Source organism: Littorina saxatilis, linkage group LG7 (genome assembly GCF_037325665.1).
Source record: "Littorina saxatilis isolate snail1 linkage group LG7, US_GU_Lsax_2.0, whole genome shotgun sequence".
Taxonomy (NCBI): Eukaryota; Metazoa; Mollusca; class Gastropoda; order Littorinimorpha; family Littorinidae; genus Littorina; species Littorina saxatilis.
Window position 1 is genome coordinate 1,630,836 of NC_090251.1, and position 7,356 is coordinate 1,638,191.

The window sequence follows — 7,356 nt, forward strand, 5'->3', positions numbered from 1 at the left end:
CAAAAGACATTCTTGTGCTGTGCTCTGTGAGAGGTGTTTTCTTTGTGCTTAATATTATTTTGTTTGGACCTAGCTATTGATGTGTACATCGTTGTTAAACAGTTGTTTGTTTTATGTTTACCAGGGTTTGCTAGTGTGTGATAGGGTTCGTGTCCGTCTGAAGATGTTAGTTTCTTTGTTAGTCCTATGTTGACAACTCTTTGACAAGCGCTTAGAACTGTACCCACGGAATACGCGCTATATAAGCTTCATTTTGATTGATTGATTGATTGAGTGTGGACAGGGCGAGTAACTTTATCACACAGTACCGCGGGGCTGTGGAGATGAAGGTCAGTGTGTGTGTGTGTGTGTGTGTGTGTGGACAGGGCGGGTAACTTGATCACACAGTACCGCGGCCCTGTGGAGATGAAGGTCAGTGTGTGTGTGCGGACAAGGCGGGTGACTTTGTCACACAGTACCGCGGGGCTGTGGAGATGAAGGTCAGTGTGTGTGTGCGGACAAGGCGGGTGACTTTATCACACAGTAGGGGAGACCGGGGCTAGTCCGTCTACTTTTATGCTTTTGGTAGCATAACTGGCGAGTTTGATGAACTAGAAGACTGATTTTTTATTTTACATCAAGACAAACGTGTCGCTGATATCAATGTGCAGACAGTTTTTATGTGTGCATGAACATTTGTTGTACATACTGCTTTAAGTAGACCTACCCTAACGTAGGCGAACTTGCCCCAAGTCGGGGTAAGTCCGCCTACAGGGTGGGGCAAGTCCGCCGCTCTCATCCCATAGTAGGTACAAGAATAGTAGTGGGCAAGCTTTATACACACACGCACGCACGCACACACAGCCAGTCAAACAAGCACCCGATCAGTGGGAAAGCTTTTTTAATTCCCTTCAATATTTAGGTTCAAAAATGCCAATGACAAAACTACAAAAGAATGTCGAAAGAATGTAACACAAATCGGCGTCAGTCTTTTTTAGACATGAATCTGCAATCTTTACCATCGAGAATAGATGGAGTCACCATCAGAGTCACAGTTATGGCAGATGTAAACTGGACTGTTTCCCACACCTGCACATTCTTCATGGCGGACTTGCCCCATGACAAATAGGCGGACTTGCCCCCGCACGGGCAGGCAACTTTAGTGCCAGATAGCGAGCACAACATGGGAAGGAAGAAGCAAAACTTTCGTCAGAACTCGACCTTAATTAACGCACTTTCACTCGACACCAAGACTAAGTATTTGTTTTCAGAGGTAATGCATCAAAACCTAAGTCAACCGCTATGCATTCATGTTACAAAAATGAAGAAAAACACTTTTTGTAATCTGTACTCACGATATATGGGCGCGCAACCTCTGAACTTCTGCAGGATATAACTCAACTCAACTCAACTCAACTCAAATTTATTAATCCATATGGAAATTATGTTGTAACAATACTCATTTCCAATCAAAAGAATAAGAATGCATACTAAACACAGTCTCACTAACGCAAACAGTCATCCGTCAAGTCAAGTCTGCCAACTCACAACTCACTCACACAACAACAGCAACAGCAATACAAATTAACAAAAACCATAATTCCAATAACAAAAAGACGTCCAAGAGTCCACCTCCACATCCACGCACACACAAGGTTTACAAAGCACCACATGTCGACTAGAACACCGCACATTTGGGCTACGGTAATACAGTTACTAAAAATACATACATTACAGATAACCCAGCAACAGAGTACAGTAATAATTATGACAGAGAAACATGATAGAGGCCTCTAACATGTGATTGGTTGAAAGCATGGATAGCTCTGGGAACAAAAGAATTGCGGAAACGTGACGTTCTAGCAACCATAGCCCTCAGTCTACCACTCCTGTCAATGCGTCGAGAGTCAAATTCAGGTTTCAGTGGGTGTGTCTCGTCAGCCAAAATTGAGGTCAGTCGGTCAGTCAGTCGTCTCTGGCAAACTGATTCAATGGTCTCTTGCTTCCTGCCTACAACAGATCCAGCCTTCTTGACTAGCTTTTCTAGCCTGTCACTATCCTGTTTACTAAGGTTACCCCCCCAGCACACACATGCATATGTCAACACGCTACCAACAGTGGACAGATAGAACATTTGCAGGATGTCATTACGAACAGAGAACGATTTAAGCTTCCTTAGACAGTACATGCGCGTGTGCGCTTTCTTCAAGATTTGGTCAGTGTTGGCATGCCAAGACAGCTTGTTGTCGATCACTACACCTAGGTAGCGATAGCTTTTAACCTGTTCGACTTCAACACCAGCTATCACGATAGGCTTGTGTGCTACCTTTTTTCTTCTAGTGTCGAAAATCATTTCTTTAGTTTTTCCTGTGTTCAAGTCCAGGTAATTCTCGTCGCACCAGTCCACAAAGCTGCTAGAGTGGTGAAGGACTGTGTTGATGGTGAAGAGGGAGATGAAGACAGAGTGGTGAAGGACTGTGATGGTGATGGTGGTGATGAGAGAGGTGAAGACAGAGTGGTGAAGGACTGTGATGGTGATGGTGGTGATGAGAGAGGTAAAGACAGAGTGGTAAAGGATTGTGATGAGGGTGAAGAGGGAGGTGAAGACAGAGTGGTGAAGGACTGTGATGGTGATGATGGTGCTGAGAGAGGTGAAGATAGAGGGAATGAATGTGGTGATGATAGTGGTGATGAGAGAGGTGAAGACAGAGTGAATGACTGTGGTAATGATAGGGGTGATGAGAGAGGTGAAGATAGAGTGAATGAATGTGGTGGTGAGGGTGGTGTTGAGAGAGGTGAAGATAGAGGGAATGACTGTGGTGGTGATGGTGGTGATGAGAGGGGTGAAAACAGAGTGAATGACTGTGGTGGTGATGGTGGTGATGAGAGGGGTGAAGATAGAGTGAATGACTGTGGTGGTGATGGTGGTGATGAGAGGGGTGAAGACAGTGTGAACGACTGTGGTGATGAAGATATAGTGAATGTCTGGGGTGATGATGGTGGTGAAGAGGGAGGTGAAGACAGAGTGGTGAAAGACTGTGGTGATACTGATGATGTTGATGTTGTTGATGTGTATGCAAATGTTTCTGATGTTGATATTCTGCATGACTCTCTGGATGTTGGCAATGCGCATGAAATGGATAATGTTGTTGTAATGTCAGATGTTGATGTTCATTTTGACTCGTTAGATGTTGAGAATGTACGTAACAAATCTACTGTTAAAATAGATGTATATAATGTTGATAGTGAGATTGGAGATTCCTTTGGTTCTGAATATAGTATTGAGGATAATCCTGATATACTCTCCTGCTTAGCGCTTAATGTCTGTGGAATCACTTCAAAGCTAAAATTTCCTGAATTTGTGAAATTTATTGCCAAATATGACATTATTTGTTTTAGCGAGAGCAAACTTGATGATATTGATGAGATTAACATTCCAGGTTATATAGCATTCTATAAGAATAGAGGAACATTTCGCAGAAAATCAGGCGGTGTATTAGTTTTATTACGGGAAGTGTTTGCTAATAATATAACTATTTTTGAAGAAAAAAAGCTGTCACATAAGATAAAAGAAGAGATGAAAATATGGTATACATTTTTGGATGTAGAAATGTGTGAGAATGCGTTATTTTTTAAGTTAGATAAGAAAATACTTGGACGTGACACCCTTTTCTGTGCTTTATATATTCCCCCTGAAGGGTCACCTTACCATAACAAAGATGTTTATGCTGAACTAGAAGAGGTGTACATGCAGTTTGGGTTAGATAATGATTATGTTTGTCTGTTAGGAGACTTAAATTCCCGCACTGGTCATCTGAGTGAAATGTTGCATGAAGATGATCAGCATTCAGAAGGTTTTGTTGATAATGACTTGTTTGACTCTGATGAGGTTGGTACTCTAATAGGTGAGCGGGCCTCACAGGATAATAATACCAATAACCTTGGTTTTAAATTGATTGATTTTTGTAAAATGACTGGCTTAGTTATTGCTAATGGTAGAGTTGGCGATGATACAGGGGTTGGTAAATGCACATGTAAGGATAAGAGCGTTGTTGATTATTGCATTATGTCAAAGGATTTGTTCTCGAAAGTTAATTATTTTTCTGTGATGGAATTTTGTGAAATGTATTCTGATGTACACTGTCCTGTTGTTTTGCATTTATTAAAACATAATGAAGTACGCCTAGCAGAAGTTGTGAAAAAAAACAAAAATGAAGATCTGCTGTCTAAAGGTAGAGAAAAGGATAACAAGTACACAAAACCAAAATGGGACAATAACAATGGGACCAAGTTAGCTTTTGTAGTTAATCTGAATGAGGATGATATGTATACTGTCGAAACTAAATTACAAAATATGCTAGCTACAAGTGAGAGTACGACAACAGATGACGTTGATAGTGTTACTAATAAGATTTGTGATATTTTAAATTGTTCTGCTGAGAAAATCGGTGTAATTAAAAAACAAAAATTTATGAAAAAGCCACGTTCAAAGAAATTTAAACTACAACAACCATGGTTTAGTGCAATTTGCAAAGAGAAAAGAAAAATATTTTTACATGCGAAAAACAAAGCAAGACGGTTTAAAAATGTGTTCAATGAAGATGAAAAAAAGAGTGCTTTTAAAGAATACAAAAAGACAATAAAAAAGGAATGCAAGTCGTATCATAATGAGTTCGTTAAAACTTTGAGAAAGTTAAGAAGTACTGACCCGAAAGCATACTGGAATCTTCTAAATAAAAATAAAAAGAATAATTCCAAAACTAACTATCCAACTTGTTCTGAGTTTTTCGAACATTTCACTAAACTACAAGAGTGTGATGAAAATGAAATGGATGATAGTAATGAACATTTAAATGAAGCAAGTAATGAATTTCTTAATGCGCCTTTTACAAAGGAGGAAGTTATCAAATGTATAGACAAGCTAAAAAACAATAAGGCATGCGGTCAGGATAAAATAATTAATGAGTATTTAAAAGCGTCACATGATCGAATGATTGATATTTATGTATTGTTGTTTAATGTTGTTTTGCAGTCAGGAAAGGTTCCAACACAATGGGCCGTAGGTGAAATTATTCCACTGTACAAAAATAAAGGCTCTCAAGCTGACCCCACAAATTATAGAGGAATTACTATACTCAGCTGCTTCGGAAAACTTTTCAGTGCAATTTTAAATGATAGGTTATCAAACTTTTTGGAGAGTAATAACAAATTAGGTCAAGAACAAACAGGTTTCCGCACAGGTTTTTCAACACTAGACCATGTTTTTACTTTGCATTGTATATTAAATTTTTTTCTCAACAAAAAGAAGCGACTGTTTTGTGCATTTGTAGACTATGAAAAAGCGTTTGATAAAGTTCGCCGTGCATTTTTATGGGAGAAATTAGTTAGTTCTGATGTTAATGGAAAGTTTTTAAAAACTGTAAGAAATTTGTATGAAAATGCCAAATCTTGTGTTAAAGTTAATAGTGAGTGTTCTGGATATTTTCCCAGTTTGTGTGGAGTTAGACAAGGGGAAAACTTGTCACCGTTGTTTTTTGCTCTATTTTTAAATGATCTAAAGCCTTTTCTGTTGGAAAACAGTAATGGTTTACAATCTATGTCAAGAGAGGCTATTGTGGCTGGAATGGATGATACGGATGTAAATGCTTTGTTTCAAATGTTTTTATTACTGTATGCGGATGATACTGTGATCTGCTCAGAGTCGGAAAAAAACCTGCAAGAATGTTTAAACAAAATGCACGAATACTGTTTAAAATGGCGTCTAAATATTAATGTAAACAAAACGAAAGTTATAGTTTTTTCCAGAGGTAAAATTAGAAATAAACCACTGTTTACGTACAATGGCAATTTAATCGAAGTAGTGTTTGATGTAATGTACTTGGGCCTTAAGATTAATTATAATAATACATTTTCAATCGCACAGAAGAATCTATATGATCGCGCTTCAAGGGCAATGTTTGTTCTTTTGCGCACTTGTAGACAATTGTCACTACCTGTGGACATACAAGTTGACCTGTTCGATAAAATGATTGCTCCAATTTTATTGTATGGATGTGAAGTATGGGGTTTTGGTTCCTGTGAACTTGCTACTAAACTTCAATTGCGTTTTTATAAAATTGTTTTCAAACTAAAAAAATCAACTCCAAATGCTATGATATTTGGTGAACTTGGAAGATATCCACTAGATGTTAATATGAAATGTAGAATGCTTTGCTATTGGTATAAACTGATTAGTCCTATTCATAAAAATAAGTTTTCAAGTATTGTGTATTGCTTTACTTATAGATTGTATATCAACAAGATGATTGAATCCAAGTACTTATGTTTCATTGAAAAAACCTTAAATGAAATTGGTCTCTCTGGCCTTTGGACCTCTCAAGAAAATATTCAATACTCAAGCACATGGTTTAAAAAGAAAGTAAAAAGAAGTCTATGTCACACGCTTTCCTTCTTTGCCACTACTAAAGCAAACGTGTGCAAGATTGTATGTTACACGCTTTGGAGCATGTGCAAGAACGGATTCAAACTCGAAATCGTCCCTCCAAAAGCCCCAAAATGCACACACGACTTTTATTTCTCCTGCTGTTGTCGTGTCTTCTCTTTACAAATTCTTCAACGCTGAGAATACTGAAAACGGCATCCCAGACTACAGTACTGTTTCCATACGCGAGTTTAGCTTCCCTTGGAAAGTGGCTCGCTCAGGAGGCCTGTTAGTCTGAAACTAGAAGGACAGAGTTCTGAACATAGATGACAAAGACCCCGGAAAGAACAAACATTTCGCGGATGCAGACACAGAAAGACGTCATGAAGAATGGAATGCTTCTAAAGATACAGACTGTGACGATGACTGTGACGTCATTCACATATACCGAGACGTCATTCATAGTTGTTCGTTCACTTTCGTCAAAAAGTAGATCTCTCCACAATGGCTGCTCCTGTGTTTAGGTTTATCAAGCGTGAGTACGCAAAACGTGTTTGTTCTCTCCTCTGTTGAAGCTGTGAGACATAATCGCCATTACGAGCTAGTCGTGTGACAGAGAGTGTTCTTGCACACTCGACTGCTGCTGTTTCACTCCGGCTAAAGCCGTCGTGAAACATCTACAGTCTCGTGTGCAAGAAAACTCTCTGTCACACGACTAGCTCGTAATAGCGGGTAATATGACCAGTATATCCATAAATGGTTTACAGAAATTGGAACAAAAAATATGTTTTGGAATTATCGAATGTTCAAAGATATTTTTGCATGTGAAGACTACGTCACAACCCTGCCATATCAGCAATGTGTTTCAATGATGAAGTTTAGAACATTAAATAACAATTTACCTGTACAGAAAGAACGTTATCTTAACATCCCGAGGTCAGAAAGAACTTGCACCA

At 38.8% G+C, this 7,356-nt stretch overlaps 1 long non-coding RNA gene across 1 annotated transcript in view; it reads right to left on the reverse strand.

Annotated features, from left to right (window-relative positions):
• Positions 1 to 1,386: 1,386 nt before the first annotated feature.
• LOC138970436 (uncharacterized) overlaps positions 1,387 to 7,356 on the reverse strand; it is a 6,586-nt gene continuing 616 nt past the window's right edge. Inside the window, exon 2 of the long non-coding RNA XR_011456940.1 lies at positions 1,387 to 2,390. This is a non-coding gene — a long non-coding RNA (uncharacterized lncRNA). The remainder of the gene's footprint in view (positions 2,391 to 7,356) is intronic.